The 10,885-nt window shown below is 37.8% G+C and overlaps 1 protein-coding gene across 1 annotated transcript in view; it reads left to right on the top strand.

Annotated features, from left to right (window-relative positions):
• The window catches only part of LOC122797873, a 798,176-nt gene that overhangs the window by 427,023 nt on the left and 360,268 nt on the right, over positions 1 to 10,885 (top strand). The gene's annotated exons all lie outside the window — the stretch shown is intronic.

The raw sequence follows: 10,885 nt of genomic DNA, 5'->3' as shown, positions 1-10,885 counted from the left end.
AACAAAAATGCAAGGATTTAGTGGCAAGAAAGACAGCCAAACTAAGAAGGGATATCTTGGAGTACGAGAATGATACCAGTTATCCAAACCCAACTAAAAATTTAGTCCCCTCACTAAATCAGTACAACAATAGAAATAAATGGGTAGGCAGAAAGAACATAGTGAACAGGGAACATCAAAGAGAGACTTATAACCCTGACACATTCAATTATGACTATGATACAGACTTCCCACCCCTTGAAGCATCACAATATGAACAGGATTTACAAGAAACTAACTATAGGGATTTACGAAGGGGAGGGGGGTTAAGGGGAAAGGGGCACTACAGGAGATAGTAACCCCTTCCTATAATAATAGTGACAACAAAGAGATAGAGCAGGTAGGCAACAAGTACACTTTAAATGCATTTACTATTTACAACTTTAGTAACTTACAACTAACTAAAGACCACTTTTCCTTAATGGAGAATGGATTCAAATTCATACCAACAAAGAGAGGGGAAAGAGTACAAACTATCTTGGAATTAAAATTATTTCCAAGGAAAATGAATTTAGAATTAATGTTCAATAATGATATTTATGGAATAGACAGAAGAGTTACACACATATCAGAGGAACAACGAACATTAAAAAATAAGTCTGTTTTTAACCCCCCCATACATGTACAACTTAAGAACTTTGAGAAAATTATGGAAGATGGTATCAAAAAATTAGATAAGAATGTGAAGTATATGAACAATATGGGGAAAAGTGAAAGAAAATGTCTACAGGATTTGAAAAATAATAAAGGGATCAGGGTAATGAAGCCCGATAAGGGCGGAGGAATTGTTATAATGGAGTCTATTCAATACGAGGGTAAAATGAATAATATACTTAGGGATGAAACTAAATATAAGGAGGTCTCTCATAATGAGATAAATATAGCATATAGGAAGATTGACATGATGCTAACAGATATGGAGATGGAAAAAGTATTGGATGAAAAAATGGTATCCTATTTAAAAATTGACAAACCAAGAATACCAATTATTTTCGGAATACCGAAAATACACAAACAAAGTGATGATCCACCTTTTAGGCCAATAGTGGCAGCCGAAGGATCCAAAACTACAACCTTAGCAAAGTTTGTGGATGTAAAAACCAAACATATTTGGAAAAATAAAAATGCAATACTACGTGACTCCTGGGACTTGTTAAGAGCACTTGAACCCAATTTATTTGACAAGGATATTTTATTCGTAACAATTGACGTGGTAGACCTATTTGGGTCAATACCATATGAGGAAGGGATACGTATGTTTGAAGAGGAGGTATTTTGGGACAAAAAACTGAAATTTGAAGAAAAAGTAGCGTGCACAGGCTTGATGGATGCAATATTAAAGAACAATTACCTAGTATATAAGGGTGAGTTTTTCCAACAAATAAAAGGTGTGGCGATGGGGGCAGCCTGTGCACCTACTTTTGCAAATTTGGTCCTAGCCAATTGGAAGGACAAGTATGTATTCCCTCCAAGTTACGTAAAACATTGCAAACTATACAGAAGATTCCTGGATGACATTTTAATATTTTGGACGGGAAGCTTAGAAAAATTAAAATAATTTTTCAATTATTTAGGTAGTACAACCAACTTCCTTAAATTTACATATAACTTTTCCTATGTTAGTATTGCATACTTGGATGTGGAAATATTAAAAACAACTAACTCCTTCGAGACCAGAATATATAGAAAGGATACGTATGTAAATTCATTCCTCCATTTTGATAGTGAACATCCAATTCATTGCAAAAGAAATCTGGTTAAAGGCCAGTTTATCAGAGGGTCAAGAATGACAACATTGGAAGAAGATTATATCAAAGAATGTGACAAGTTAGAAGGGATGTTCATAGATAGTGGGCATCCCAAGGCCTTTATTAAGAAATATAGGATGGAAGTAATGAATGCTAGGAAGGGAAGATTTAAGCCCATTATAGGGACAAAAGAAATGGCAGATGAGCAAAATGAAAATACAGTAATACAGGAAGCAAACTACGAACATTCACTAGTATTGGAATATAATGATTTAAATAAAAAAGTGAGAACACTATTCACCAAGGAATGGGAGAGATTCAAAGGTTTTACTGACCTGAAGGTCTTATCAGAATCTAACCCAAAAGTAGTATTTAAGAATTCCCTTAATATCAAAAATATATTAGAAATAGGGAACAACGTTAACATACGATCAGGAGATAGAAGAATGACAACTAAGGTAGGGACCTATAGCTGTGGTACATGTAACCAATGTGAGATGGTGATAAATTGTGAAAAAATACATTTGGATTGTAGAAAACTATGGTTGCATAGCAAGGGGTATTATAATTGTGAATCGAAAGGAGTAGTGTATTTAGTAATTTGCAAAAAGTGTCCTTCCTTTTATGTAGGGAAAACAGAAAGATCATTGAAAAAGAGGATATATGAACACACATATGATATCCGGAAAGGGAAGGACACTAATGCACTATTCAGGCATTCACTGATATGTAAAAATTTTGACTATGCTTTTTTTGTATTGGATCAAGTTAAATTGGATATAAGAGGGGGCCCATGGGAGGAGAACATTGGGTACAAGGAACTATGGTGGCAAGTGGCTTTAGAAGCCAACAAACCACCTGGTTTGAATGAAAATATTTCCATATTACCACTATTAAAATTGAAAGCAGCTAAAGTAAAGTAATGGAATAATACAACTCACCACTAGATGGTGGTATGATAGTATATAAGAAGATATAATAAAACCTAATGGAACTTTAGACCCAAACAAAATTAATGCATTTAGCATTGTGAGGAACTAACAATAGTAATTAAAACTGAACAACTATGTTGTAAATAAGTACAAACATTCTGTTTTTTTTATATATATATGCTTTTTAAATGTTTTAGGTAAAAATACATTTGTTAATAGGACAAATGACTTTGTGTCACACATTTCTTACTCCTATTGCTTTAAATGGTAATAGTTTTACTGATTAGTAAAAAGCAGCATGGATATGATTGGTTTAACCAATTTTAAATTTCTTTAAATACTTTGTATAAGAACAAGATGACAGCGATTGATTTATCTGACGAAGTCTTGTACTAGACGAAAACGCCAATTTTAATAAAGCGTTCATATTTTAACTGGTTACGGTATCCTGCGTTCTCCTTGGCTTCTACGTTTATGAACTTGTTTTGGTCTGGGTAACAAAGTAAGAAGCTGACAGTGGTTTTCATTTGTGGTCGATATGAGACTTTAAAAATTCCTTGCAGACTAACCTGTCAGAAATAATGGGTGAGCAAATTGTTGTAACTAAGGAAATAATTATTTGAGCTGTGATACAGAATTTGAATTACATAGACATATTAAGGCCTTGCTGAGTTTAATTCTGGTGACTGCCAAAAAAGCTATTACTAGAAAATGGAAATCAAAGTCTAAACCAAACATACTAAAAGTAATGGATAGGGTTTATATTATAACAATGAACGATCAAATGATCAAACGTTGTTATATCGAACTCAAAAGTTCGAATTCACAACACATCGAACTACCAGAATAGTGATTTTTTTCCCAGGGAAAAAAATCGCTGCCCCCCCCCCCCAAAAAAAAAAAAAACACAAAACACATTCAAACATTGCATAAAGTGGGGGGCGTTGCCCCACCCTACTTAAGTATACCAACTCCGAGATTGCACTACAGTGCTGCAAACGGCAAAGTGACGGAAGTGGCCAAACGACTTCTTTCCCAGGGAAAGAATTTGCTTATATGCTGCTTCATCATTTTGTGTTTTCGACATTTGAAGTTCGACCAAGATGCATTAGACAAAATGAGTCTTCAGTCTTCTGAAAGGAACCCAATGAATATAGTACCAGATATAATAGAACTGAAAGTGTGATCTTTAGAAAAGGGTAAGAGCAAATTACACAGGAAAATGGGAATTGTGGGAACAATACATGCAGAATAATGGCTTTAGAAGAGCAATGAGATTTATGTAATGTTTGACTGACAATAACTGTATAGAGAATTATATGTGATGTATAATGCTCAGAATTTTTAAATATGATCTGATATTGTTCTTTTCATTCCTCAACTGATGGATTCAGATCTGACAGTAGAATCTGACTTGGCTGCTTCCACTAGATCATAGGCTCCTAGAAGTCTCTAGGTCCTCCCTTTACCCATAATGTCTCACCAGCCTAACATACCTCCAATCTCATTTGCTGCCATTAGGTAGCAGATATGGATTCCTTAGCTTTTAAGTATTGTTGGATTATCCATCTTCTTCCTGTGTCGTGAGTTAGTTTAAGTTTCCTTGTACCTTTCTTCTTCCTTCTACCCATAATCTATTGAATTAATATATTCTTTACTGTTTTTAACTTCCATTGTTTGGTACTTTTTTGTTTACCATTGCTTGTATCTCGCTGTATTCTTCTGAGTATTTCTGCCATTGTTAGTAGTTTTTCTTTTTCTTTCCTTCTTTCGTCTTTATTCATTAAAAAAAAATATTTATAATTTTTAGTGTAATTTTGCTATTCTCCAGCTTAGCAGAGTGGGTTGTTGCTTCTCTGCACTTTTGTTGTGTGTAGAGTTGTTTTTGCTGATATGTCGGACAAACCCTCTGGGCTCCAAAAATGTGTTTTCTGTGGGCACAAGCATCAAAACTCAGATGCCCAGAGGGAATACGTATACTGTCTGGGTCCTGCACACCATAAAGTAGACTGTGCAATCTGCTCCAATTTTAAGACCAGAACCTTAACAAATCACAGGATTAAATAGTTATGCGCGGTCTTTTGCCTTCTACTTTTACTCCTTCAGTTGCTGGGGCTCAACCCCCCCCCCCAGAAAAAAGCCAGACAAAAGTAAGGCTGATACTTTGTCTAAAGAAAAGGAGTCCCATAAAAAGGTCTCCAGACCAATCTTCAGCATCAACATTGGCTCCTTCAATGAAGGCTCATGCTAAACTTTATAAACAAAAAGATCCTTCAGTCTGACAATTTAAAAAGCAAGGTTCTCTCAGACCTGATTTCCATCCACTTCTAGGAGATCTGATTCCACTGAGGCTTTCTTCTTCCTTCCCAGAGGCCTCCTTCCACTATGACTTCTCTTAGATCCTCCAGAAGTCTTTCAGAAGCAGATATGAACAGAATGATGATGAAGTTCCTCAGAGCACAGATGCAGATAGGGGTTCTCCTTGTACCCATTGATGTCATGGTTGTGGCTGCAGCCACAAAGAAAGAACTGGCAGAACAAAGTTCTTCTGTCCATCCCCTTAATAGAGAGTCTAGCGTGTTGGACAGATTTGGAAGCATGTATATGCTTCAAAAGCCTTTGCTCTCAGGTCACTGAATTACTTAGCAAATTTTACAAGACTGCAAGTAGAGTTGATCAAGGAACTTACCAAATCTCTTTCTGGGTCCATGTCATCAGAGGATGGAAACAGAATCTCCTTGCAATTGGCCAAATTCCACTCCATCTTGAATAGATCTATGAGGTTAATGTCCCATGCTGTAGAAGGTACCTCATGGGGGGGGGGGGGGTTCAGGCATAACCACCTTCAAAATACATGCCTGAATATGCTTATGTGATTTTGTGGAACCATTTAAGTCTTCATCCATCATTGCGCCTTTTGATGGATCTTCTTTATTTGACCCCAAGGTTGTGAACAAAAGGGAAAGACCCCGTCTGCTGTGCATGTATGTTTTTCTATCCCTCAAAGACCCTTCTCTATGAACCAGTAAGGTGGTGGAAAGATTTGGTTTAAGAAATCCCAGAGTCCTTTCCAGGATTCACACAAAGATAGCTCCCCCAGGGGCAGAGGGGAGAATTTGAATGGAAGATGCTGCCGTCATGGCAGAGGTGGTCTGCAGAACTAGGGCTTTAGAGATTCATTCTTAGATAAGCCCTTTCAGTGCTTCTGAAAAGAGGCCCGACTGTTCCCCTCTGGAGGCAGTTGAAGCTCTTTATCTCTGCATCAGACAGGCTGGCTGTCACAAAACATTTATGGGTGCAGACAATCATATCCAGAGGGTATACCATACCATTTTTATTAATACTTGCCACAGCTGTGAAGAAAATCCCTGATGTTCCACCCAGTCGAAGGAAGCAGTGTCTCTAGAAATAAAAAAGTTTCTAGAAAAAAAGAGTCATCCAAGAGTACCTCCAGACCAGGGAGGGTCTGGAACATACTCAGAATTCTTCTTAGTGCCAAAAAAGACAGGGGGACTTGAGACTGATTCTGGATCTCAGCAAGTTTAACCACTTTGTTCAGTATACAGAGTTTCAGATGGTCACAGTTCAGTCCATTTTACCTGTGCTGCAAAAGGATGATTGCATGTGTTTGACTGATCTTCATGATGCGTACTATCATATCTGCAGTTCCTGCTGGGAGCCAGCCATTACCATTTCAGACCACTACCCTTCGGTCTCACCACAGCCCCCTGGATGTTCACCAAATTCATGACAGTGGTAGCAGCTTACTTGAAACTGCTGGGAATCTGGATGTTTCCATATTTAGATGACTAGCTCCTTACTGTCCCAACCAGGCATCGACTCCTACAGGCAAGGGACTACTTACTTCAGTTATGTATCTTATCTAGGTATAACAGTTAATTGCAGCAAGTTTCAACTCATCCAACACAGAATCTAGAGTTCATAGGTGCTAGTTTGGACACAGGCAGTCAGATACCCTCTCCTCCATTTCTTGAATAAACATGCTGCAGTCTCAAGTCAAGAAAGTGATCAGAAGTTCATCTCTTCAAGCCCAACTGGTACATCAAGCTTTGGTTTCCATGGCAGCAGCTATCACACTTGTCCCCTTTTGTCAGGTTCCATATGAAAATCCTTTTGTGGACAGTGTCGACTCAGTGATTTATTCTTCAACATCCACCATCCACATCAATCAAGATTATGCAAGGATGCAAAGGTTATCTGCTATGGTGGATTCATTCAAGCCAGCTCTGTCAAGACTGTTCCTTTGTTCTTCCCCTTCCCAAGGCCACAGTGACCATGGATGCCTCCCAATTTGGGTGAGGGTGCAGTACTTGGGAAGGACAGTCCAGGGTATGTGGTCACCCAAAGAGACCAAGATGCATATCAATGTCCTGAGGATGAGAGCTGTCCTATAGTATTGCAGGCCTTTGAAGACATTCTCCCACCTGGGACAATTGCAATACAGATGAACAATATGCCAGTAGTCTGGTACATTAACAAACAAGAGAGAACCAGATCTTACCCTCTTTTATGAGAGGCTATGAGAATATGGCAATGAATGATCTCTTCCATTCACTTTCTTATAGAAATGGACATTCTGGGGAAATCCTGTATCATTGTAGACAAACTAAGCAGGTCCATGCTGTTGCTTTACAAGTGGTCTCTCCAATGTCAATGTAGTGGAGGGAATTTTCCGTCAGTGGGGCCAGTCATGTTGTGATCAGTTTGCAGCAGCTTCTTTGCTCTGATCACTCTATTGGGGTTGTCTACAACAGATGCTCTAGTTCATGACTGGCTCTCTGGTCTCCTTTATGCTTTTCCATCCTTATCAGTAATTCCCAAGTTTCTTCAGAAGCAGTTCAGTTGAAGAGCATAGTTATCCTTATTGTACCCTTTTGTTCTCATCAGATTTGGTTCACATTCTTCTGCCCTCATCTTCAACATCCACACTGGAGTCTGTATTCAGCTCCAGATCTCCTGTCCCATCTGACAGGCATGCCTCATACAGACATAACAGGCCTCAAGTTGACTTCATGGTTTTTCCAGTTCCACTGATTGCTAGACAGCTCAGGCTGTCCTTTCCAGTCCATCACATTTTGTTATCTTCCCATAAGGCTTGCACTAGAAAGACTTACAAGAGTAAATAGAAAAGAAATGTCTTTTGGGCCCTTAACAAAGATCTGGACCATTTTTCAGTGCCTGTGCCAGCTATCCTTGAATTTTTAGCTTCACTCTTCAATGAAGGAGCTAGTTTCTCAACTACTCAAACGCACTTGGCTGCAATTTCTAATTTCCACCAGGGCAAAAATAACTCTACCTTAGCATCTTCTAAATTATGCAAGGCCTTCCTCAAGGGAGTGTTTTTTCTTAGACCTCCATTAAAAGATCCTTCTCTTCCATGGAGTTTAAATATAATGCTTCAGGCCTTAATTCACTCTTCCTTTGAACCTTCAGCCAAAGCAGATCTTAATTTTTTATCTTGGAAAACCATTTTTCTGGTTGCTATTACATCAGCTAGAAGAGTATCTGAACTACAGGCTCTATCCTTAAAGCTTCCTTACCTGATTTTTCACAAAGACAGGGTGTCATTGTGAACAAACCCATCCTTTTTACTTAAGGCAGCTTCTGTGTCAAATATAAACTAGGCCATTAATCTCTTAGTTTTCTTTCCCAACTTTTCAAACAAAGGGGATTATATGTTACAGCTTTTGGATGTACAGGAACAACTTTGTTTTTACCTTCATAAAACCAAAGACTTTAGGAAATCTGAACAGTTATTAGTTTCCTTTTCTCCTACCTGTTTAGGCAAACCAGTATCTAAAGTCATGCTGGCCAAATGGTTGACTGATTGTATAAGCTTTGTTTACAGTAAATTAAGATTATCTTTAGCTAAACCTTCTAGAACCCATTTCCCAAGGTCTAAGGTGTTTTTTTCAGCTATTTGGTTAAGAGCCTCTTTAGATGACATTTGTGCAGGTACTACTTGGGCTAATCCACCCACTTTCATTGCTCATTACAAACTGGATTTAATTTCAAGAAATAGAGTGGCCTTTGGCTCAGCAGTTCTCTGGAATATCCTTCTCAATGTTACAGTAGCTGAGGACTCTGTCTCATCAGTTGAGGAATGAATGAAAAGAAAAAGATCAGATAAAAAAGTTATGTACTCACCACAGTGTTCCATCTGTGTTGTTCATTTTCATTCTTCCTCAACTTCCCACCCACCTACCCCCATCCTTTGCTTCTGGAATGAACTAAGAGTTGTACAGGAACCTCTGTTTTTTGTTTGAGCTCCAGCTTCCTTTTTCTTTTCTGACTTTGGTAATTTCTGTAATAGGTTGTCTTTTTATATCTAGGGGCAGCAAACTCAATCTGTGTATGTTAAGTTGGCAGGGCATTGTGGGTAAAGGGAGGAGTTCAAGAGTTCTAGGATCCAGTAATCTGCTAGAAGTGGCTGGGTAAGATCAGAGTGTCACATCCGAATCCATCAGTTGAGGAAGAATGACAATGAACAACACAGATGGAACGTTATGGTGAGTACATAACTTTTTTAAATATGGTTTGTTTTCATTTATATAAATGTATGATTGCCTATGTCAGAAGTGATAATTCAATAAAGATGCTTCATGTTTAAAAATAAAAAAAGAACAGATTCATGGAAAAATAAAATAATTACAGCTGTTTAAAAAGGTTATTTATTTCCTTATTTTTTATTTGACTAATTTGTTAACTAGAGAAGTTCACTCGATACAAGTGTCCATTTTTAGGGGAAACATGGGAGCACTGTCTGATCAAGTGACTTGCTCAAAAGACAGTTAAAGAAGTACTGTAATCTGTACACTAGTATCTAAATTCAAAAAATAAAACAGGTGAAACTAATAACAAAATACATTCCCTTGTGCAGAGTAAAGACAGAGTTCATAAGCAACATTGTCCTTGCAAGTATTACCTGAAAATGTCTGCTATAGGCTAAGTTCCCAGAAAGTGGCTCACATCACCTGACATCTGAAGAGATGTTTCAGAATGGGTTATCACAGGGAGAGAACACAGTTAGAAAAAATATGTCAAATCAATTTTACCTTCTATGGCTCTAGTGCTTTCCTTGTCTTATCAGTCAAAATTAAAAGAAACCACAACTCAACAATGTAATGTATTCATAAACTGAAAATGACTGGTTCAGCCAAGACAGATGAGTGGGTATGGATGAGTATTTGTACATGTGAGTAGGTGTGTGTTTGTGGGTGTGTGCATGTGGGTGGTGTGTGTCTATATGCCTGGGTGTGTTTGCATATGGGTAGTGTGTGTGTGAGTAGGTGTGGGTGTACAGATATTTCTGGTTTACCATCTCTATCAAGAAAAAAGTTATTGAGTCTTTTACAGCTGACTGTAGCCCCACAATGAAACAATTACATGGCATGTAAAGTCTTCTCACACACTTTTGCACATCTGTTAGATCTCTATTGAAAAAAATTATTACTTTTTTTTTTTGCTTTTTGCTTTTCATAGCCTTGTTGCATTTTTAGTAAAAAGATAGTTGTAGTTATTCATTCAGTCTTTAATATTTCTCCTCCTTATGTAGACCTCAAGTGAATGTTCCTGAGATACTGACAGAAAACAAAATCTTAATTGGACGTGCAAATCTTTGGTTCACTACTCAGTCCCTTCTCTTGATAGACCATCTACATTGGCATTACTAGCACTATTTCTGTGCTGAATTAGAATGCTATATGGCTGTAATCCTGTAATCCCAAATTCCATTTTAGTAGTTTACCATTTTGACTGCAAGCCCCATGAAACTACTTTAAGGGATTGTAATATGCTATCATGGTAAAATCTCTGCCAAAATGGGTACTATTGAAGGTACTGGAGAGCCCTACTCCCAAATAGTTCTTTTGTGCAGATGCATAGGTTTCCACCATTGGCTTAAATGTACAGCTGAGATAAACTATTTTATACTCTTCCCTCCCACTGACTACAGTTTAAATAATTTACTTTTACAATACATTTTTTATTTTGGTCATGCCTTGCTAGTACAGGGGGCCCCACTCAAGGCATCTTCAAGGCTCTGAAAGGTCTGCTGTAAGAGTAGTGTCCAGACAACTTCATTTAGCTTTGCTTTATTTTAATGGTCTGTAAGTGGAGTGGCTGTTGTGCTCTAATGAAGTATGA

Source organism: Protopterus annectens, chromosome 3.part1, assembly GCF_019279795.1.
Source record: "Protopterus annectens isolate FY-2018-M chromosome 3.part1, PAN1.0, whole genome shotgun sequence".
Taxonomy (NCBI): domain Eukaryota; kingdom Metazoa; phylum Chordata; order Ceratodontiformes; family Protopteridae; genus Protopterus; species Protopterus annectens.
Note: the sequence above shows the minus strand (reverse complement) of the source record. Positions and strands in the feature narration are given on the sequence as shown.